General features: G+C 32.4%; 1 protein-coding gene and 1 pseudogene across 1 annotated transcript in view; one reads left to right on the top strand and one right to left on the bottom strand.

Annotated features, from left to right (window-relative positions):
- Window positions 1–4,310, top strand: part of LOC103090212 (ubiquitin-40S ribosomal protein S27a pseudogene) — a 25,480-nt pseudogene extending 21,170 nt beyond the window's left edge.
- CADM2 (cell adhesion molecule 2) overlaps window positions 1–24,726 on the bottom strand; it is a 1,104,423-nt gene that overhangs the window by 984,494 nt on the left and 95,203 nt on the right. The gene's annotated exons all lie outside the window — the stretch shown is intronic.

The raw sequence follows: 24,726 nt of genomic DNA, 5'->3' as shown, positions 1-24,726 counted from the left end.
AGGGAAACACAAAAGACCCCGAATAGTCAAAGAAATCTTGAGAAAGAAAAGCAGAATTGGAGAAATCAGGCTCCCCGACTTCAAACTATACCACAAAGATACAGTAATCAAGACAATATGGTACTGGCAGAAAAACAGAAAAATAACTCAATGGTACAATATAGGATGCCCAGAGATAAACCCATGCACATATGGCAACCTAATTTACAACAAAGGAGGCAAGAACATACACTGGAGAGAGACAGCCTCTTCAATAAGTGGTGCTGGGAAAACTGGACAGCTACATGTAGAAGAATGAAATTAGAACACTACCTAACACTATACACAAAAATAAAATACTAATGGATTAAAGACCTAAATGTAAGACCAGACACTATAAACCTCTTAGAGGAAAACATAGTAAAAACACTCTTTGACATAAACCACAGCAAGATCTTTTATGACCCACCTCCTAGAGTAACGGAAATAAAAACAAAAATAAACAAATGGGACTTAATTAAACTTAAAAGCTTTTGCAGAGCAAAGGAAAGCATAAACAAAACAAAAAGACAACCCTCAGAATGGGAGAAAATATTTGTAAATGAAACAACAGACAAAGGATTCATCTCCACAATATACAAACAGCACGTGGAGCTCAATATCAAAAAAAACAATCCAATTAAAAAATGAGTGGGGGTTACCCTGGTGGCACAGTGCTTGAGAGTCTGCCTCCCGATGCAGGGGATATGGATTTGTGCCCCAGTCTGGGAAGATCCCACATGCCGCGGAGCAGCTAGGCCCGTGAGCCATGGCCACTGAGCCTGTGCTTGCGGAGCCTGTGCTCCACAACGGGAGAGGCCACAGCAGTGAGAGACCCACGTACTGCAAAAAAAAAAAAAAAAATGGGTGAAAGACCTAAATAAACACTTCATCAAGGAAGACATACAGATGGCCAAGATGCACATGAAAAGATGCTCAACATCACTAATTATTAGAGAAATGCAAATCAAAACTATAATGAGGCATCACCTCATGTCAGTCAGAATGGCCATTATCAAAAACTCTAGAAAAAATAAATGCTCGAAAGGGTGTGGTGAAAAGGAAACCCTCCTGAACTGTTGGTGGGAATGTAAATTGATACAACCACTATGGAAAACAGTATGGAGGTTCCTTAAAAAACCAGAAACAGAACTACCATATGACCCAGCAATCTCACTACTGGGCATATACCCTGAGAAAACCATAATTCAAAAAGACACATGTTTATCACAGTGTTCACTGCAGCACAATTTACAATAGCCAGGACATGGAACCAACTGAAATGTCCAACGACAGATGAATGGATCAAGAATATGTGGCACATATATACAATGGAATATTACTCAGTCATAAAAAGAAACAAAATTGAGTTATTTGTAGGGAGGTGGATGGACCTAGAATCTGTCATACAGAGTGAAGTAAGTCAAAAAGAGAAAAACAAATACCGTATGATAATGCATTTATATATAGAATCTAAAAAAAAAAAAAATGGTAATGATGAACCTAGTTGCAGGGCAGTTTTAAAGATGTAGACATAGAGAAAGGACTTGAGGACACAGGGTGGGAGGGGGAAGCTGGGACGAAGTGAGAGTAGCATCAACATATATACACTACCGAATGTAAAATAGTCAGCTAGTGGGAAGCAGCAGCATAGCACAGGGAGATCAGCTCGGTGCTTTGCGATGACCTATAGGGGTGAGATAGGGAGGATGGGAGGGAGGCTCAAGAGGGAGGGCATATGAGGACATATGTATGCATATGGCTGATTCACTTTGGTGTACAACAGAAACTAACACAGTATTGTGAAGAAATTACAATCCAATAAAGATCTATTAAAAAAAATAGTTGTCACTAAGAATGATTTTTTTCTTTTGGAGGATAAAACTTAAAGAATACTTATAAATCTAATCTAAACTGAGCCCATTTGGATTTACTCCATTTTCTTAGTTATCAATAACACAACATAAACATTAAACAGAAATCCAGTGTGGTAAAATCAGATCACTTAAAACATCCCTTTTTTATAGAGGTGGTTATAACAGCAATACTGCAAAATACTTTAACATTTCTGTGTTACTTTAGACATCCCAGAAATGCAGACTACCTAAAGTTTTTTGCCCTATGGCAAGAGTGAAAATGAAAGAAAGCCTTCTGACAGGAAAAACAAACAAGGTTGCAAACAGCATTAAGTGATGCCCTATATGTACTTGAACATGCCCAAGGGAGAAAATAGCTATATCTTTCCCCAATAGATTGTAAAAGGCTCATTTTAAGAAAGAAAGAAATACGTAACATTGCAGAGAACATCTTTTCACTAGGCTCTTCTGAATGAAAGTTATGAGTGTAAAATAGGGAGACAGTTTCTGGGCTTTCTGCAGATAAGATATCTGCATATGAATTCTCTTTGTTTCAGTGAATCCTGTAAAGCTTTACATTGATGATATCATGCTATAAAAATGTCCTTACCCAGCTTTATATGTAATTATGTACAAAGTTATAAAAGATGCTATGTTAATCCAAAATGGAACATCTTGTTTTGTTCTTCTCAGCTCTGAAAAGCTGGTGGATGATCCCAAATCATAATGTCAACCTTCTTGCTGTGGCAGGAACACCCGGTATATTTGTATTAATGCATGTAGTTCGATATGATTTGTTTTCTGAGATATCCAAAAAACACAAAGGAATTGTTATTGGTTGACTACTAACTATGGATTTTCTGTTCTTTCACTTTCTCCAAGACAAGTTTTAAAAATAGGATCATTTAAAGGAAGTCAGGGGCACAAAGAGCTAAAAACGCTTAGAGGATAGCTAGCAGGCATTTATCCCTTACTAAATGACTCTCTCTTTCTTACTAAGATCATTAGCAATGTTATTTTGAACCATATTTCCATACACATTCTCTATAAAATTTGATGTACATAAATCCGCATTAAAGAATTAAACATTGAAATCAGTCAATGGAGCAAAAGTTGTCAAGGTAATTTGTTTTTTCTTGGTAGAGTTTGCGTGCACCAAACGTGAAGCCAAGATTTTACTTCTACACAACAGTGAAAACTCATCATATGATATTAAAGTTTAACTGTGCTTTACTAAAGAATTTTTTATATGTAATTTTGCTTACTATTAACACTCATCAGAAAAGAAGTTATTTTATTAACACAACTATAGCATAGCAATTGGCAAAAATTTTTTTTCACACAATTTTAGACCAAAATTGAATATTTAATCTCATGCACTTTTATTTGAAGACTACATTTTAAAATATGTTTAAAATAAATGTATATATATATATATATATATATATGGTGAATTTAAAAATAATAACTATTTAATATATACCTGTAAAATAAATCAATGAAGATTTTATAGTTTTGGTTTACAAATATATAGTCATCATCATTCAAAAGGAATTACCTGTGATAGAGTGACAGTGCACATGTAAAATCACAAGATCAATTCAGTACTTGAACATAACAGTTACGGGAAGCCCATATGAAAAAATAATATATCTGGAAACAATATTGGTGTCCAAAAACAATTTTTTAATAGTCAGAGAAAAACTGACAGCATATCTCATAAGTATCTCTTACTACTAGATCCTTAGTCACCCTTTCCAATAAAAACGTTTCTGTTACAATAAAATACTTCATAATACAGGAATATTGTGAAAGAACCTCAACAATAAAATACTTCATAATACAGGAATATTGTGAAAGAACCTCAACCGCAAAAAAAAAAAAATTGTTGGTAAAATTAATATCTGTTTCAACAGGTTTTTTCTTTCTTTTTTCTTTTTTCTGTTTTTGCGGTACGAGGGCCTCTCACTGTTGTGGCCTCTCCCACTGTGGAGCACAGGCTCCGGACGCACAGACTCAGCGGCCATGGCTCACAAGCCCAGCCACTCCACGACATGTGGGATCCTCCCGGACCGGGGCACGAACCCGTGTCCCCTCCATCGCAGGTGGACTCTCAACCACTGCGCCACCAGGAAAGCCCTTTCTTTCTTTTTTGTAGTTTGGTAAGTTTGGTAACTCAGTGATTAACATCAAATTTCCTCAGTTCAAATCCTGGCTACTAAAAAGAGGAAGAAGTCTTACACTACTCCCAAGACGAGTAAAGCATAAAAAAAAAAAAAAAAAAAATTAATTAAACTGGCTGTCCTGAAATACCACAAAGTTGATGAGAATGGCAAAATCAGTTGCCTTTATCAAAAGTGCCCTTCAGAGGAATGTGGCGCTGGAGTTTTTATGTCCAGCCACTTGAACAGACATTATTGTGGCAAACTTCAATGAAACAGAAGACAAGTAATTATGGGAACTAACAACAACAATAAAATCCTGTCTTCATCACTAATGTGAGCAAGTTATTTAACTTCTTAGTGCCTCAACTTTCTCCTAAGCTACTTGAGGGGATAATAATAGAATCTGCCCCATAAGATATATGTAAGGATTAAATGAGATAATGCATGGAGAGCCTCAGAAAAGTAACTAATTAAACATTTTTGAACCTTATAATCTTGACAAGTTTTTCATATATTTAAATAACTTTTAATATTAGCAAAATTTTAGATTTACAGCAAAGACCCCACAGAGAGTTCCATATGCCCTGTACCCACTTTCCCCAGTTGTTAACATTTTACATGACTGTAGTACCTCTGTCACAACTAACAAATTCATACTGATATATTATTAGGTAAACTCCACATTATTCAGATTTCATTAGTTTTTCCCTAATGTCCTTTTTCTGTCCCAGGATCCCCGCTATGATATCACATTGAATTTAGTCATCATATAACCTTTTAACTAAGACTTCTTTTTTTTTAGAGCAGTTTAAGGTTTACAACAAAATTGAAAAAAAGGTACAGAGATTTCTCATTTACTCCCTGCATCCACACAAGCATAAAATCCCCCATTATCAACATCCCCCTGCACCAGACTGCTACATTTGTTATAATTGATGAGAATCTTGACATTTTCTTAAAAGATATATCTTTTCATATTTTTAAAATTTTTGGACATTAATTAAATAATATATCCTGACTTCACTGTTAAGCATTGAAATTATTATCACGGTAATTAAAGTCAATTCTAATATGATTTTTTTTATGTAACTACATTTGACAATGCCTCTCTCTGTGTGGTTATCTAGTTGAATATATGGAAAAATACTGCTGGCATGTAATTTAAAAAATACTGCTGGCATGTAATTTAATAAATTTTAATTCAATAGTTGAGTTAAATTTTGAGATAATTAGCTTGCTATCCTTTAATATGACATTTTTCCCCAAGAAATAATGACTACTTTTGGTAAATAAGATTGACTTCCAAATGGCTTTAAATTCCTGACTTTAAGTATACTTTATGTATGTTGATGAGCCACACTTGGCTAAGTAATGGTAGTTTTACATTAAAAGGAACTCATCTAATTCTTTCAGTAATGAATAATAACATGTTAAAGATTGTGGTCATTTAAAAAATTAAAACCTAACCTATATGGGAAAAGAATCTGAAAAAGAACAGATATATGTATATATATAACTGAATTAATTTGCTGTACACCTGAAACAAAAAGAACAGCAGCAAACATAATACATGTAACAGCAACAAATATACAATTGCCTTGACAATATTACATTATGTAAACTTTTTTTTTTTTTTTTGTCTCAATTCCTTAACTTGGTTTACTGTAGAGAGAAGGTGGATCTCAGAGTCTTAGTATTTAAGAAATATCAAACTGCCTTATTTCTTGGGTTATGTCTGTTCTAAAGTGAAAACCTACAGCTCTTTTGAACAGACTTAACACAATGAATATTGCCAGCAATTTAGGTGATATTAATTATTAAATGGGCACTTCATTTTTTGATTAGTTTTCAGTAGTGCTAATGGAGATATTATTTTAGTAAGGTCATTGTACATCTGTAAGAGAATTTAAAATATCAGCTATTGACTTTGGCTTTCTAATAATAAGCACTTTTTTATTTATTTATTTATTTTTTTGCGGTACTTGGGCCTCTCACTGTTGTGGCCTCTCCCGTTGCGGAGCACAGGCTCCGGACGCGCAGGCTCAGTAGCCATGGCTCATGGGCCCAGCCGCTCCGCGGCATGTGGGATCTTCCCACACCTGGACACGAACCCATGTCCCCTGCATCGGCAGGCAGACTCTCAACCACTGCGCCACCAGGGAAGCTCAATAAGCACTTTTTAAATCGTTAAATTTGATTGAATCAATCATCTATTTTTCTCCATTGTTTTTTCAAGTACTGAACTTATCACGTTTTGTTTAAGAAAAGATGAGATGACTTTTCATTACTTTTTCTTTCATAGTTTATATTATATTATGACTGAAAATTATAATTGAATGTACATAAAACACATAATTATATATACATACATATATACACATATATATGTATACAGAAATAAATTATAAAATTGGAAATTGGTTCTTGTTTCTCACTCCTAAAGTTTTATACATTCTTATATTTACTATCAAATTAGAGAGACAATAAAACAACTAAGAACAAAACAAAGTGGGAATATGAAGTAAATGTAACAGATACAAGTAAAAATGCTCTGATAATGTCCCTCAAATGAAATTTATCTTTTCTGTCATGAATAATTTCTCCTAACCTCTGGAATCCTATTAAAATTTGTATGTCTTATAAATTTCCACATTCTGCCTTATATTACCACTTCAGACATTCCCTTCTTAACTAAAATCTCTCTAATTGCAGTTATTTATTTTCCATGGTGTACAGAACTCTATTTATAGAAGAAAATCTAAACCTACCAAGTTACATCATTTCCAGGCTTCACTAAACTTCTATTGGTTCAAATTATGTTTTATGACCCCTTATGATATTAAAAAAATTTCTTGGACCTGAGCACTAAATTAAACATATTTTAATGTATTTTACACCTATGTCTCTCAATAGGAGTTCTTCACCATCATAAGTTCCCTATTCGTTGTCTCCAATATTGGCTATGCCAATTTCCTCTCATTTATTTATTCATTGTTTCCCCATTATGGGCTCTGCTTTAACTGTGTTCTCTGGAGTGCACAGCCTTGCAAATATGTACAGCATCAGATTGCTTACTGAGCTATGCTAAATTGCATTTTGCTCCCAGTGGATGGATTTATTCAAACTTTCTTGGAAATGCTGTTTGAGACTTGGAAATGCTGTTTGAGAAGAATAGCTCTGAGTATGATTTTTAGAAATGGAAGGAAATTCAGTGATGCCTGTTCTGTTTTCCTCATAATACAGAGGAGAAAAATCTCAGTCCTGGAATTGTGACTTGGCTTACCCAAGATACATAACAACAGAGATGAGAACAGAGATTAGGTCTCCTGGCTCTCTCTCCAGTGCTCTCTGACCCTCTCCTTTTCTCAGGGGACATTTAGTAGAGGAGAAATCTTGCTGACTTAAACAGAATATTATGAAGTAGGGCCCATTATCTGCCCCTCAGTTTGCAAATCCAAACTGTAGGAAGCCATTTAATTATTAATTCAACAAAATCTTACTGAACACCAATTACATGCCAAATACTGTTCTACCTGCTTGGTACATGTAACTAAAGAAAAGGAATAAAAATTCCCCATCATCTGGAAGCTTATATCCTATTTATGGGAAAAAAACATAAACAATCAACATTCTTTTAAAAGAGTAAATCATTTAGGATGTTGGCACGAGATAAGTTTCAAGGAGAAAAGAATGAGAGCAAGATAAACGTAGAGCTGGGGGAGTGATTTTTCCCTAGCAGGGTCAGGGTAAACCCCACTAGAAGCCGAGATTTGAGCAAAGGTTGGAAGGATTTGTGGGAGTTAGCCATGTTGATTCTGGAGGAGAAGCACTGTTGGCACAGGAAACAGAGTGCAAAGGCCTCGGGTAGGGGACAATGTGAGAGCTGCAGGGAGGGAAAGGCAGCTGATGTGGCTGGAGAGAAGTAGGAAAGAGAGTAGTAGAAAATGAGGTCAGAGTGATAACCAGAGCTTTATCAAATAAAGCTACACTATGCAGTTTGGTAACCACTAGCCACATATAGTCACTGGGCACTTGAAATGTGCCTAATGCAACTTAGAAATTAAAATTTTGCATAAATCTAATTAACTTATATCTGATAGTAATAATTAATTTATATTTAAAAACTGAAGCATTTGTCATTGTGGATGTAGACATAACTAGGAATTTATTTTGGTAGTCAATTCAGTTATTGGAAAAATTTTAAGTATATTTAAAACATCTTGAGTGTGTGAATCTACTTTTTCAACTGGAAATTTTATGAACTCCAAGTAACGAGTAATCCTGGGTAAAACTTAGTATCCAAATTGAGAAGAGCTGTTTGGTGTAAAATAACCACTGGATTTCAAAGATGAGTATAAAAAAAGTAAAATAGGTAATTAACAATTTTCAGTATTGATTATTTATTGAACTGGCATTTTAGATATACTGGTTTAAATAAAATAGAAATTAAATCATAAAATATGTAAGCAAAAATTTTATCTATTTATTAATGTAATTACTAGAAAATGTACAAGCACTTATATTTCTTATAGTCTATTGAACTGTATTTCTTTTATTTCTTTTGAAAGCACGTTAGGCCATTATAAGGAGGTTGGATTTGCTCTAGGTGAAATAGGCATCCATTGGAGGATTCCTAGCAAGAGAGTAATAAGAGCTATATTTTAGTTCTACTTTTTAATTATTTAATTATAACTATCATTTATATTCCTCATGTAAATTAATATTTAGATAGATCCATACCTTATGCATATTGCAACACAAATAAAGCATTATTTGGTTAATCAGACAAGTGATTTATCTTTTTCCCAGTTATATTATTACTATTAGTTTTCATAAATTCATCTAAGCATGAAAGAGGATAGCCCACATAAATGTTGTAAATTATCACATTCTAACTTACCTTAGGTCTGGACAACACTAGCAAGTTGTGTGCACCATCTCCAGAAACAAAACTCAGAGTACCTTCAAGTCTTTATGCTAATTCCCAACTGATACATCAAGTAGCTCATCAAAAATGTCCCTACAACTACCATATAATCTATCAATTCCACTTATGGGTATTTATTGGAAGAAAACAAAAACTCTAATTTGAAATAATATATGCACCCCCATGTTCATTGCAGCATTATTTACAGTAGCCAAGATATGGAAACAACCTAACTGTCCCACAAGAGAAGAATGGATATAGAAAATATGGTAGATGTATACTATGGAATATTGTTCAGCCATAAAGTAGAATGAGAGCTTGCCACTTGTGACAACATGGATGGACCTTGAGGGCATGATGCTGAGTGAAATAAGTCAGACAAAGACAAATATATGATCTCACTTATAGGTGGAATCTTAAAAAAACAAAAGTCATAGAATAGATACAAAGAGTAGATTGGTGGTTGCCAAAGGTAAGGGGTGTGGAGTGGATGAAATGGGTGAAGGGAGTCAAAAGGTACAAACTTTCTACTATAAAATAAGTTACCAGAATGTAATGTACAGCATGGCATTAGTTAATAATACTGTATCGCATATTTGAAAGTTTCCAAGGAAGAAGATCTTAAAAGTTCTCATCACAGGAAGAAAAAAGTTCTGTAACTATATATTGTGACAGATGTTAACTAGACTTATGTGGTGATCTTTCCACAACATATACAAATACCAAATCATTATGCTGTACACATGAAACTAATATAATGTTGTACGTCAACTATACCTCAATTAAAAAATACGTAACTGGAAAATGTCCATACATTTTACTTATTTCTGACTCAATGAGTGAGAGAAATTATTTTGGACACACTGCCACCAGTGCCTTAAATATTCTCTACACTAAAGCCATATTGGAATTAAGTTAGAGTCAAATATAGCCTAAAACTGAAAAAGAAAAAAAATATTTTAAATGTTTAATCAATGGAAAGCTGTAGTTTTTAAGCTTTCAATGATCTATAATATGATAATACTTACCAATGTCATACCCTGCAATGATTCAGTAAGCAACATGCAAAATTAATCCCAAATAATTATATTCAGAAAAGAGAAAAAAAACTGTAATTTTTAGACAATCATTCTAAGAAGATTTGAAATGATAAAGAGATCCCTCTAAAGTAAATCTGTCAATAACTTAAATGTCCTTATCATAGAATTTCTAAATTTTTGCCTAAATTCAAATTTTTACACAGGTCTAGAAAGGAAAGGGGTATGTAGTTAACAGTTAGGAAAAGAGACTATTTCTTTTAAATGTATTTCTGTTTTACAAAAATACATTTAGTGTATTTTTAACAAAACTACCATTAGTGTTAATGGGAGTTAAACACATAAATCCATTGTGCATCAACAGAAGAGCGGAAACTGTAATCTATAAAATGAATGAATTAAATCATTATGAGCAATTTTTTAGCACATGACCTCCTCTAAGTTCTATGAAGTATACAGTCTGACTTTTTGAAATGGCACTTAAAAAGGTTTTACACTCTAATTGAACAGCCATTCACTAGGCTTATTTGTCACTTAGATCTCTCCTAATACCTGTGAAGTAGGGTTTTTAAAATAGGAGACTGGATGGTAAAAGCAGTAATTTCTCATCAGGGAATATTTAATAAGTGGAAGCTATTAGCCAACTAAAGGACACAAAATAGATTAATCTTTCAAAGATATGTCCTTTGGGGATTATAAATTGTTCAGTTTCCAGGGGGAAAAATCTTCTGGACAGTTATATAAAGATAGATTTACATTTAATATTTCTTCATAATACATGAGAAAAGGCTAATTTTTTCATAATCATTAATTAAGATTATTTGAAAATAACCAGAGGTAAAAATAAATTAAAAACTGTCCAATTTGGGTAAAATTTACTTCTTATAGATCGTGATATATTTTTGTTTGAAGATGATGTTATGAAAGCTAACTTTTTAGTATAGTATATTATTTTATTTTATAATATTTATATAATACTGTTACGATATAGAAGAAAATCTAATCCTATGCCCTCTGACTGTGGCTATAAAATATACAACCAGAAAATAAACTTATTAACAGAGCTATGGTTTCTAATTAAATATATCTCTTTGCTCCAAAAGATGGTCATATATCAACAACTTTTACAAAGAGTCACGCACAATTCGTAACCAAGGAAAGTTGGATTCTTCTATTAATTTTGAGCTAAACTTAGAACCTAGGCTCAAATCACAGGTAACTTAAAAAGTTTTATCAATTATTTTGACTTAACTATCCACCCCCTTTTAAAAATTACATATTCTCATCATTCAAAGATCTTAAAAACAAGTGTACATGTGATTTTATATTTACCACAATGAAATAAACTCAAGACCACCTGTCAGGTAATCTATTGAAAATATTTTAATGGATCCTTGAGGTTATATATTTTTAAGAGAATATAGAACTGAGTACAGGAATCCTGACATTGATAAAATTTGGGAGCACTACTGAAAAGTTACTAGATTTTTCCATTCCTTTATCATGGGTAAAATTGACTTTATAAGGAAATTTATTAGCACAAAAAATAACATGCCCTTCTCCAATTCATTTATAAGAACTCATCCTGACATCTTGTCTGGTACCTCAGGAAAATATTTTTCCTTGACTTTCCCTGCTTCCCATCTTCTTCTCCTTTCTTTTCTCCCTCCCTCCTCTTTCATCAATACATCCATTTTCCTTCCTTCCTTCTTCTCTTACCCTGCCACATATACCTTATTTTTAGGGTTTTATGTCAATACATATGTTTTCTATTTTGTAACCAAAAAACATTTTAAAGTATTTTAATATTTATTAATTATTTAACATTGCTTATAGAGAGCTTACTCTATGCCAGTCACTGTACAAAATACTGGAAATATTTAAAAAATACTAACAAATAGAAAACTTATGAAGTTGAACTAAAAGTATCGCATTTTATTTATCCATGGAGAAAATGAGGCACAGAGCTCTTAAATAGCTTGCTGAGCATGACTATTAAGTGGAAGGGTCAGGATTAGAATCAAGGTCCTATGACTCAATCTATGTTGTTATTAACTATTATGCTATGGTGCTATCATAAGAAAACTTATAATAAGGAAATTGTCAAAATAAGTCAGCTGCAGGTTTATTTAGTCCAAGAATTGCTGGCGAACTTCCAGATGTTAACTTTAAAGGACAGTTCAACTTCAACTTCTTTTGAAAACAAACCATTTATGATGCTGTGGTTCATATATCTATTCAAGACATTCTGAATTAAATTACATTTCCTTTCTAAACCACATCTTTTGAGTATTAGTCTTTGGCATTTACTATCAGTTGCAAGAAGTAATACACTTCATTTCTTTTTTTTTACTTAACCGTCCTTCATTTTACAGTTTAGGTTATAGTGAAACAGACTGTTTCCTACTTGTACAGAAATAAAATTTAATTTGAAAACTGAAAACTTTAAAAAGGTAATCTAGAATTTATTTTTCCTTGAGTTGAAGTGTTTAAAAGTTAACAGATGAAACTAATTTTCCCATTTTCTCTGGATAACCTAGAGAAATAGAATCTGGTCTTTCCATAAAAATAAATTTTTACGAAGTACAGCGATGCTGTATATTTTGGAAATTTGTGTTAAAGGAATAAAAGAGAAATTCACATGAATTTTCTCTAGTTTGTTCACATTTCACATTCAAACATTTGGGCATATGTTGAAAAATCAATAATTTTAGTCCACACTATCTCCACATTTTGAGATAAAGGGCACTGCTTAGCTGGGGAAAGAAAGAAGAGTGCCAGTAGATAAAATCAGATAGCGTGCATAATGAGAAATATAGTAAAATGTCAGTATTTAACATGCTCTTATCATTTATGTACAATAAAATACTTAAAAAAATTCTGCTTATCCAAAGTGCAAAGTCAATAATTTTGAAATTAAACAGAAAACAATGGCTAACATATGATTACATTAGAATACTAATATCAGAGGAGAATGAAATTACTAAACTTGCCCCCCAAAAAAGGTGATGGTAAAAACCCAAGTCCTAGCAAAAGCAATACAGCCCAGGTTATAGCAACCATAATCAAGTTTAGGATAATCATATAAGTTTATTCAGAAACACTCATACTCAAAAAAAAATAAAATGGTACTAATGGTTATGTCATGTCTGGTCATTAAGAAAAATGATATGTAGCTCACACATTAGTATCCTTTTTACTCCTATACTTCACAGAGCCATAATTCATCTTAGGTATGATTGATAGCCATTTCTTTGGAATAATTGATATTTATAGGTAGTAAATATAGATCTAATTACAAATAGTGAAGATAAAAAATTGAAAGCAAATATTCTAATTCAGGACTGATCTTCCAATTCTTGTCAAAAAATTATCATCAAAGGAAACTTTGGGTCTTGCTAGGAAAGCTTAAAACAAGTTAAAAAAAAATCCATGTTTAACTTGTGCTTAAAAGAGGGTCCTGACTTCATTACACAAAATTTGAGTGAATTCATCATATCACATATTTATAATTATACATATACATTATGCAAAAGTGTCTGTGTACTTCTTTGACAAAAATGTGAATTTTTGGCAGAGAGGAATTTTAAAAAAATGAACAAATAAAACAAATGCAATGTCCTAAAATTGTAGGCAAATCACAAATGAATATAACTCCGTAACAGTCAAGGGAACAAAGATTCAAGCTAAAACACTGAATTCTAAATCAATTGTCTCATATCTTTTTTTTTTGCTCCTCCATTATTCTTCCCCAATGGAGATCATCCAAGTTTTGCCCACAGTAATTCAGAAGCACTAGTCCTGAAATTGAGGGGAAAGGCATCAATAGGCATAATTGAGCCACTCAGCTTTCCTTTGAGAGCATATTTGATTGGCATAATATAAAGATAGAATATACATTTAGAAATAGACTTAAAACTGTTCTAGAAATGGGGACTAAATGGTTCGTGAGATTGATGAGACAAAGATTCTATTACTCCAAATCACTGCTTTGAGTCTAGCTCACATGAAAGTGACTAATTCATTACCATAGGACAATCCTCAGAAAATAATGTGGTTAAGTTAAAGACTCCATATGACGAGAACTTTCAACAAATGCTACTTACAAAAACAAAACTTAACTGAAGCATGTATCCTGAATCTTGTAGATGTTCTATTTTGAATATTCGTGATTAGGAAATCACTTTATTCTGAATTCTTGTACAAATGGTTCCTGAGCCTCCATTACATCAGAGATTGTGTGGAAGATTATAGACAGGACTAAGTTAGATCACATAATGTCAGAGGAACTATTGGTAAGCAATATTCTCAATGTATTTTCTTACTAGATAGGCAATTGCTATTTCTTATTTCCTCAGTGTTCTAAGCCTAACTCTGTGTTTCACAGTTTAAATTTCAACCTTGTAATCTAACTTAATGAATGGAGCTCTCCAAGCAATATGGACTGATCCTGTCTCTTACAAAGTTCCAGCTTTGTGTGTCTGGAGTACAGTCCTGCTACTGCTGTCCTCTCCCAGTTCTTTCAGCTCATAAGTGTGCATTTCCTGACCCTTGGTTGGAGAGATGATAGATGGATGTATGGTGGGATAGATTGACTGATGGATAGAAAAAGTGATGAAGATTAGCTTTGTTTTCTTTAGGAAGGGAATCAATGTATAAACAGATGTTCCCAACACAATTTTTCCATTGTTAAAGTTGCCAGGAAAACTTTACAATTGAAGGCTTGCTCAATATCTAACCATGACAATGATTCTCTAAAGTATATTCTAAAAACAGTACGTAGGAAAAAAATATTTTACTTCTTTGAGCTTTTACAATGTTTTCCTTTGGGAGTTTGCTGACCTGAACCAACTCTCCTCCCTCCACTCCACTCCCCAAACAAAAGAAAAATAAACACATTCACACACACATACACACACACCTGAGGGGGACACTTGGTAATAGTCCCTAAGCATGTCACAACACCTTGTGTAGAAAGATAGCCCACATAAATTTTATTTACTTCTCACTTTATTGAAAATTACAGTAACTGAATTTCTTAAGGAAAAAAACAATGAGTATTTCAAAAATAAAAGGCAGCTTAGATGAATTCTGTCCCCAGTGCAGAAACTGGTTTCCCTAGATGGAAAATAATTGTTTGACACAAACACCTAAAAGAGATGGCAAATGAAAATGGAACTCCATTGACAAGCTTGCAGAGGCAAAACAAAAGAAAGAAGATTCTCTTGTGATTGGGCATTAATGATGCTTCCATAGAGGTAACAATAGTAACCTAAAATAAAATACAATGGCTCACAATGCTGCCAGATATCACACTGTTCTTACTTCTTTGGGTAAAACCACTAAGAGACTCCCTCTCTTTACATGTTTTTCTCAAAAACAGAGAATCATGAATATATTCTATAAACTTCCAAGCATAAATGAAATAATAGTTCCTGTTAAAACTCCAACAAAAAATAGATTAAGAAGGCAATGTTTCACATTATAATCAAAAGCCAACAGTTTTTTGTTCCTCCCTGAAAAGTATCTTTGGACCCAGAATATTTAATACACATACAAATACACACATACACACATGCATGCACACACACATTAATTAGTGCACGTTGCTTTGAAACTGCTGTAGGCAATACTATAATATTAGTTGCACTTTCCTAAAAAGTGACACTTTTATAAAATATTTAATATCATAAGAACTCAGCAAACACTGTTAGGAAAATTTAGCCAAATAAATGCAATCAATGAATAAAATTTTAAAATATGTAAAAACCAGTATGTTAATTAAAAGGGGAATAGAGGGTTTGTAACCAAGAATTTTCTTAAGCTTACTTATATACTAACCTAGATTCAATGCTTAATACCTTATCTTAAAAATACAAATAACACTAATACAGCACCATGAAATAAAAACATATCTTCCCACAGCACTTTAAGATCTCAAGGAAATGAGGGAAATAAGAGAAAACATGATATACAAAAAAGAACAAGTGTGAAATGATGTAAGAATAAGTGGCTTAGTCTGTAAAATAAGCCTCAAGTTGAATACAGGTTAGGAAGTTTAGAGTATTTGCAAAGGGGATTTACCTTGAAAGCAGTACTAAGTATCAATGAAAAAAAAAAATCAATATACAAATTTATCCAACATAGCTTAACTGGACTGGGGTGAAAACCCTAGGCTGTAACTTTGAACTTTATATAAGGTTGGTTTTCAGAAGGCACTGGAAGAGCCTGTACACAACAGTGCTGTAAAAATAATCTAGTGCAAAGTGAATTATAGGCTTGTTATCTTGAAGATGAGTAATACAAAGATAGTTACTACTACATTAAAATATTCAACGAGTCAACATATGGTAGGAAATCCCATAGATCATCTTAACTGTAAATAAAATATCAAGGAAACATTCCATCTAATGGAAAAACAGATGATGTAAATAATGGTGAATTAAAAATTTTTAAGTTTTCATATTATTCTTTAAAAAAATTTTTGTAATAGTGTATTGGCTGATTACCAAACCCCACTGATGAAATGGAAAGGAGGAAACTACTAAGAAGAAATTGGATATGCCACCTTATTAGACATCACAAAGGAGATAACAATTAACTGGAATTTGAAGGGATAATGAGATTTCACCAGGGGAACAGTGAGGTAGTATGAGGTGAAAGAGTAGAACAGCAGGGGAAGAGAAGGTGTTTTTGCTGAGAGGGCAATCCATACAGAAGGGAATGTAACAGCCTAGTGATGGCACATGCATATGTGTATCACTTTTGTGTGTGTGCATTGGAGGGAAGGGGTTTATTGTGTTTAAGAGGTGAGATTGAAAAGATTGGTGATGCCAAGTTATAAAGGCAAAACATCTTTTAACAGTGTGAACCCCAAATAGTTTCCCAAAATGGTTGCATATCATATCACTTTGGGAATTTTAAAAACATACAAATTCCAGGATTCTGTTCTGGCAGGGGCATCCATTAGTTTTGGTCCACCCAATGTCTAATGGTCAGCCAGCTTTGGGAGCAACTGCTACAGTTTATCAGCAATAAAAAGCCAGAACAACTTCGGCCTGGTCTTTGCCTGATAACTAATCTCCCACCTATGCTTCAGGGACAATGATTATCCCCTTACTGTCCAGCATTCAATAAGGGATGTTTAAGCCCACCTCTTCAGAGCTTACTTCCCAGAGTACACTATCTGAAGTAGGTTGCCAGTGACTCCATGTATCCTTAGGTTTTTTTCTGTTTTTTTAAAGGTGTATTGTAGCATTTTAACCTGTTTATTTGTTCAATTATTTGTTTATTGTCTAGTCCCACCCCCACTCCATCCACATGTACATACTCAATTGATGCCTCCAAGAGAGCAAACATGACTGGTAGTGTTTAATGCTTATTTGCCCACCCCTTAGAATGTTGCATGGCATGGGAGTAGGCTCTTCATAAATTGTTGTTATGGTTTAAGAAAAATGTTATTTATTCTTTATATAAACCAAATCTGGACCAAAGTGAAGTTTTGCATCTACTTCTGTGGTAAACACAACTGAAGTTGATTGTTAAGCAAATAATTCCTTTGTGAAGATGGCCAGAATGGATTATATACACATTCGGTGGCCCAGGTTACCTGTTCATGAATAGAAGGATGAGCAACAGCACAATTATAGGGTCAGTTTTTAATCATTCAACATTTTCAGTCATTCAACATTCCCCCTCCCCCTAAAAAGAGGCAAGATCTAAATTTTATTTAGATCTTCAAATGCTTTGAAATTATTCTTTGAGAGGGCAAATGTTAATTATGAGGTTGATACCATTTATAAGCACTGTTAATAAATCAAGGAAGTTTAGAGTATGAAGGTACAGTTTAGATTTTCTGTTCAATCTATTTATTTTACAAATGTGAAATCTAAGGACCAGAAAGAAAAAATGATTAAAAAAAAAGATTAACTGTTAATTAATAGTAATTAAATCTCAATTATTGAGAGCTAATTAATTTTAAAATGAAACAATATCAACCCAATATATTTTGAAATGAAATAGTCTAACTATAGATTAAAATTATAGTAATTTTAGGATATAAAATATATTTTCAACTTGATTCCATTCATTAGATCTGTATGAAATACATTTAAAATCCCCAAATTAAAATTATTCAAAGAGAAGCTCCAGATAAAATTATTTCAGATTACAACCATCATTGTACTATTTATTTCTATGATAAAGCTTTGCTAATTTGCAAATTAAAGGAAAATTAGTATTATCTATAAAAAATTTTATTGTTGTATAATAAATAAATATATTTTAAAGCTTCATGTCTATAAAAATAAGTTTCCTAATCTCCTTTTCATTATGGTCTATAGATAATGTGATATGTAAGTAGTATTTTGAAGTATTGTAAGTATGTGTATATGTATATGTATATGTAAGTAGTATTTTACTACCCAGATAGTAAAACACAATGCATCAGGCATACTGGTAAAGAGAAAATGTGAATATTGCCTATTAAACACTGATAAAATAATCTTAATTAAACCAATGGAACTTGTATTCCACCTGGCTAGGAGAGTAGTCCTCAACTATTATTCAATCAGCCAACCTGGAAGAGAGAGGAATAAAACTATATAATGAAAGGGTCTAGTCTGAGCAATGAGCAATCAAACATATGTTATTGCCACAGTTCCTAAACACTCCCTACAAATGATCATTTCTCAAAAAAAAAAAAAAAAAAGATAATTTCTCTAACGTTTACTTGGGTAGGAAGCTGTTCGTTGTTCTCAAAGAACTATAGCCTTCCTCTTCGTGGACGAAGTGAGACCAAAAAAAAAAAAAAAGAGGCAAGATTAAGAAAAATGGTGGTTATGATCACAAACCCTATGAAAATATGTATAGCGCTATTTACCAACGACAAATTATAGTTCAGGGTAAAATATCTGAATGTCTTATTATTTTGTATAAGATTCCATTTATCTTCATTAAACCGTAAGTCCAAAAATAAAAATAATCCTATCAAGGAAAAGAATAGATAATCACAACAAGGGAAAAGTAGATCATTTGATCATTCTTGGGCAAAAACAAACAAAAAGAGAAAGAGTACCTATGTCAGAATCATGTAAACGGTCCATTTTAGAAAATGTACTCTTCCAACATTCTTCTTCAAAGAATATCTCAAAATCTTAAATCTTACTGGTATGAAACAAGATACTCCTTGGAGAATGAATGACAGCAGCAATATTAGTCCAACTCTATCTCATACAGGAAACAGAATGCATAACAATTGATACAAATTTGCCTCCTGGAGCAAGGTTAGTAAAGGCAAAGAAACTCTGAGAATTCCTTGGGGAAAAGAAGCAACGGTACCCAAAACAATTGAACAGATTATGTCAACTATCCAAAGTAATCAGTTTTCCTTCAATAGCTATTTCTCTACACAGCACAAGACATAGAAAAGCATCAATAACTTGAAGAATGAAGTGTAGAAACCTTCTGGAGAGGGGACCTGAAATGTACTAAATGTATTTGTGGCAGAATTAATTCCAACACCCAGGAGCAAGCTGCTAATGTGTTAGAGTGAGCTGTCAAGTGAAACAGGAAATTTTTTCCACGCATTTTCTAATGAGTTTTAATACACCCCCAGTATTTATTTTAAGACATTCTGCTTGTCAAGGTGGAACTCCTGTTCTCATTTTCAGATAATTGACTAGTTTAAAAAAATCTTTATTCCATTTCAAAATATTAATAAAATAGTCCACTTCAAATACAATTCCCTTTGTCCCAAAGGCACCTGATTAATTTCTTTTTAAAGTCAACTAAAATAAGAGAGCTCACTGAAAGTTTGTACCATTATTAGTTCTCTTTTCTTTCATTCTAACCTGATTCAAATTTCATAACTTTATCTTGTTCTATGATCCAAATACTTGGATGTTTAAAAATATACAAGTTTAGTAGTCAGTAAGACTTTTTCATCTCATATGTGCCTTTGACTATGACATTTAGTACATGGCATTAGCTCTGTAATTCTAAAATATGCTGCATTTGCTGATTATCACACTAAAACCTTTTCTTTGATTTTGTTTCTTTTGGTCATCAGAGATTAAATTCGGAAAACATATATCCCCAGTTAGAGTGAATTTGACTTAAATCAAGACATTTAGAAAATCATTTAAATAATTAATCAGGAATATTAAATTTCCATCAAAAGCTTACTGTAATTTAATAGAAATATAATATGTTTCTATGACTCAGAGGTAAGTTAGCTTTACTTTAGAAGGTATGTAAGAAAATTTAAAGTTTGAATTTTGATTAATATCAAAGTTACATCAGAAAATTGAACATTATTTAGTAGTGTGATATTAAAGTTAATTGTAGCTTATGCTTGTAAATATATTTGGAGTTTAAATCACATTACCAAGAGATTTCTGAATACTGTGTTACTTATTCAAACTCCTCTTATTTATTCACTTATCAGAAGATTTAAAAAGTTGAGTTTTTAGAAACTTCAATTCCTAAATGAAGCTTCAATTTAAATCAATATAGTCTATAGTTACCAATAGTCCAACAGTAAACCAAATTAGAGCAAAAATAAATATATATTTAAATAATTTCTATTTCTGATAATAGTTGTAGGTTGAGATTTAATTTTAAAATAATTCCACAATGAATACAAGTATAATTGCCATTGGGGATGAGAATTTTCTGAATTTTCATGTTATAGAAATCCTCCACAGTTGTCACATTTAACCTAAAGTTCTGAGTTTAGTATTCAAAAACTGAAAAATAAGAGAATGTCATATTTATATATTTTCAAAGCTTCAAATATTAAATTAGTGTATTTGTATCCTTTATAATTCATAATTTATTATCCCATTAAATCACTCTTCATGAGCTTTTTAAATAATTAAGAACTTTTAAATGAAAATAAATAAAAATTACTTAAAAACTAAATAACAATTTCAAATTATTATTTAGTTTTTATTGGTTAAGTATTTTCCCTTTATTTTAAATGGAATATTTCCTATTTATTTAAAATCACTTAGGATAAGCATACAGAAATGATTTTAAAAACACATGTTTAATTGCTGGTGATATTAAATAATGGCAAAAAGGATTATGGGAAATTGTCAAACTGTTTTTAATTTATGTATTTTTTTGTTTGTTTAATTTGCTTAGGTCTGCAATGCTCTACCAAAAATAGTATTTTTGAACTCTTTCTCCCCCAAATTAAAGATAAAATATTAAAACATAGTGTTGATTGTACAATATTTATTTTACAGTACTTTGAAAAAATTAGGATTTAGTTAAAATAGTAACAGACTATAAGTTTGGAAACAAGTTGTGTGTTGGGAGTATGGGTCTGGATCTGCCTACATGCATGTGTATGTGTGTGTGTGTGTGTGTGTGTGTGTGTGTGTGTAAGCTCTTAGTAATGGACTGGAATTTTCTACTCTACTCCTCGAAAGGTGGTTGTTTTTTTTTCTTATAGTGTGTTCTTAGGAAAAAAAAATTCTACCAAAATATTTTTAACACTATTGTTATCACTTGTACTGTTAGATTCTGAAGTGAAGAAACTATGCAGCTAAGCAAATCAACAAACAAGTAAAATCAACAAACAAGCAATCAAAAAATATAACAACAAAAAACTTGGTGTTATTTTTCACAACTTCATCAAAGTGCCTGAGATGTGGGAGTTATTTGGACTGGAAGAATAAAGTAGTAAATGAAGCCCTCTCTAGTGATAATAATTAAAATTCTCCTTCATATTCAGTTAGCTTGTCCATGACCATCAACCATAACTTGTTCACAAGCTCTAAGCTACTGCTACCCAGATATATTCTTGAATAGACGTAAAGGAAATAGACCAGGTAGGGATAATCTAAACTTGGTGAGATGTCTGTCCTGTTTGTCTTTAATGACAAACGAATCATTTTTTAAGAAATGTATAAACTATATCCCATCTTTATTTAAATAATCAGATATTGACTGTGTATCTACTATTGCCAGTGGTATCATTACTATGAGGTTCTGGTATAATACATATTATTTGAGGTATATGCAGACTATTTATATGCATCTCTGACATGGATTGTAATGCTGAGGATAACTCTTTATAAAATGGCCTCCCTTGCATGGTCCATGACTAGAAATGAGCATTTTAACCTCTTATAGACGGTAGTATTTTTTTTTTTTTCATTAAAAGAGGAACTTTAAGAGTAAATACAATGCTGAAGGCATGTAGTTTCTGGTAGAAATTACAGAGAATCCTTGGCAACTTGCGGCTTGGGGCGACCTTCTGTGCAGTCAGAAATGCTCCAATAATTTAGAGTCGTGCCTCCATGTGGGCAGTTCCTCCATATCTGTTTGGCATCTTTAGATTCAAACATCCCCAGGGATGGGATCACGCAGAAGGTGGACCAGCTCAGTTCAAACCCTGTTGTTCAAGGGTCGAAAATACATCTCTAATATTGCTATGAAAGTCAGTGGGGAAGTATAATTTAACTTAGAAATATTATTTATTTTTGTGTGTGTGGTAAGCGGGCCTCTCACTGTTGTGGCCTCTCACACTGCGGAGCACAGACTCCGGACGTGCAGGCTCAGCGGCCATGGCTCACGGGCCCAGACGCTATGCAGCATGTGGGATCTTCCCAGACTGGGGCACGAACCCGTGTTCCCTGCATCGGCAGGCGGACTCTCAACCACTGCGCCACCAGGGAAGCCCAGAAATATTAATTTTTAAAGCAACATTTTGGGAACAAGAAGCTATCATTTTTAATAGTGATTCTTTGTTATCATTGTTACAGATGAATAGTTCTTCAGTAACTATTCTTAGCTCAGTAACTCTTTTTTGCATTTCTTGTTAGAAGTATTTTCATGTATTGCTATTTTGGATGGGACTATTTTTCTATTATGTTTTAACTGGTTGTTATTGATACAAAGTAACAGTATTGATTTGAGGATGTTGATCTTGAATCCATCCACCTTGATAGAGAAGATTCTCTTATTAATTGTAATAGTTTGTTCATTGATTCTCTTGGAACTTTGAGGCTATATCATCTGCAAATGATGAATACTTTTTTTTCTCCTTTTTAATAGTTAAAACTTTTATACCTTTTATTGTATTCATGCATTAACTAGAGTGTCCAAAAAAAAAAGTTGAATGATAGTAGCAATAGCACACTTGTATTGTTCAGGATGTAGTGGAATTTCCATTGTATTTCATGTTTAATTTGATGTTCTCTTCACTCACAAAATTATTTATTATGATAAAATTATTTTTCCTAAGAGGTATTTTAATAGATATTCTTCAAATAATAAAATAAAATAATCCTTTGTTTAACTTACAATTTTAGAATTACTTTTCTTAAAAATATTTTTACATTATGAAAAGAGATTCCAGTATTAAATAAAAATGAACATTGTTGGCTATCACATAAAGGCTGGGATTTGTATCTCTGGTTTAAAATTTCAGCAAATAGGAATTACAAAAATGATGGCTACTTTTGATTAATGATTTGGATAAAAACATATAAGGTTTAAAATAAATGTTTTTAAACAAAATATTTTCATTACCACAAGATAACTCCAAAGTAAATTTATTCTTAATTTTTATGATTAGGACATATTTCAGGATGTTTTAAGCAGGAATAAAACCAATATTTATTTTTGGCACCAATAAAAGACTGAGGAGTACAAAAATGTATCATGCACATTGAATCTGGATCTCTGGGAGTGTGACACAGGAAATCAGAAAGACTGGAATAAAGAGCTACTGAAATTAAAGTATCTTAGTTAGATATGAAGGCAAAGAACTGACTTTTATCCCAGGTTCTCCTTTTAAGTATATATTTATGGGTTCATAATTTATTTTCTGTGAATGATAATCAGCCTATCTAAAGAGCTGAAACACATGATTCTATTTGTCATCAAATAGAGCTTTTATTTGATTTATTTTGTCCACTCTCTAATCTCTTATCATATTTTATCGATGAATTACAGTATTTAAGGAAAAAGTGACAAAAAAAATTGTTCTCTATATCCTAAACCCATTTATCATTGAAGATGAATCCAAAAGAATTTTTAAAAATGCAGTTTTTAAATTGTTTTTGATAGTTACCTTTAAATATTATATAAAAATACAAGTTAATAAAATTTAAGAATGGAATAAAATTCTAACTATACATATAAGATGGAAACAAGGATATTAATTTTAAAACCATTTTAACAACAACAAAAACCTTCGTTAATATGGACATATCAAAAGATCTCAAAATTGGGTGAGTATATGCAATTATGAGTAGATTCACATATATGTGTGTATACATACATCCACATATCTCTGTACACTCATACAGTCACATGTGCACATCTATATTAATGCCCCCCTTTTTTTCACTTCACGTTGGTCTAGGAAGATTCTCTTTTTATGTAACCACCTTTATTTTTTCTTCTGCTAAATCTGTAATAGATTTATAGTTCAATCACCTGAACAAACCATTTTGCACTTCATAAAATTTACAACCAAATAATTACTCTTTACAAAGTTTACACACATGTGCGTTGCACACCCACCCACACAGGAGAGATAGATACACAGAGACATAATATGATAATTACATTCAAAGATTCTGTGAGAATCATTTGCTGCACCAATTTAAGACTGAGTCCATCTAAATCTTAAGAGTCAGAAGGCTTTTGAAAAATGTCTAATATCTACTTTGGAAGAAAAATCCTCCAGTAAAAATACTCTT

The sequence above is a fragment of the Lipotes vexillifer genome, unplaced genomic scaffold (genome assembly GCF_000442215.2).
Source record: "Lipotes vexillifer unplaced genomic scaffold, Lipotes_vexillifer_v1.1 scaffold380, whole genome shotgun sequence".
In the NCBI taxonomy this organism is placed as follows: Eukaryota; Metazoa; Chordata; class Mammalia; order Artiodactyla; family Lipotidae; genus Lipotes; species Lipotes vexillifer.
This window is presented reverse-complemented; position numbering and strand designations above follow the sequence as displayed.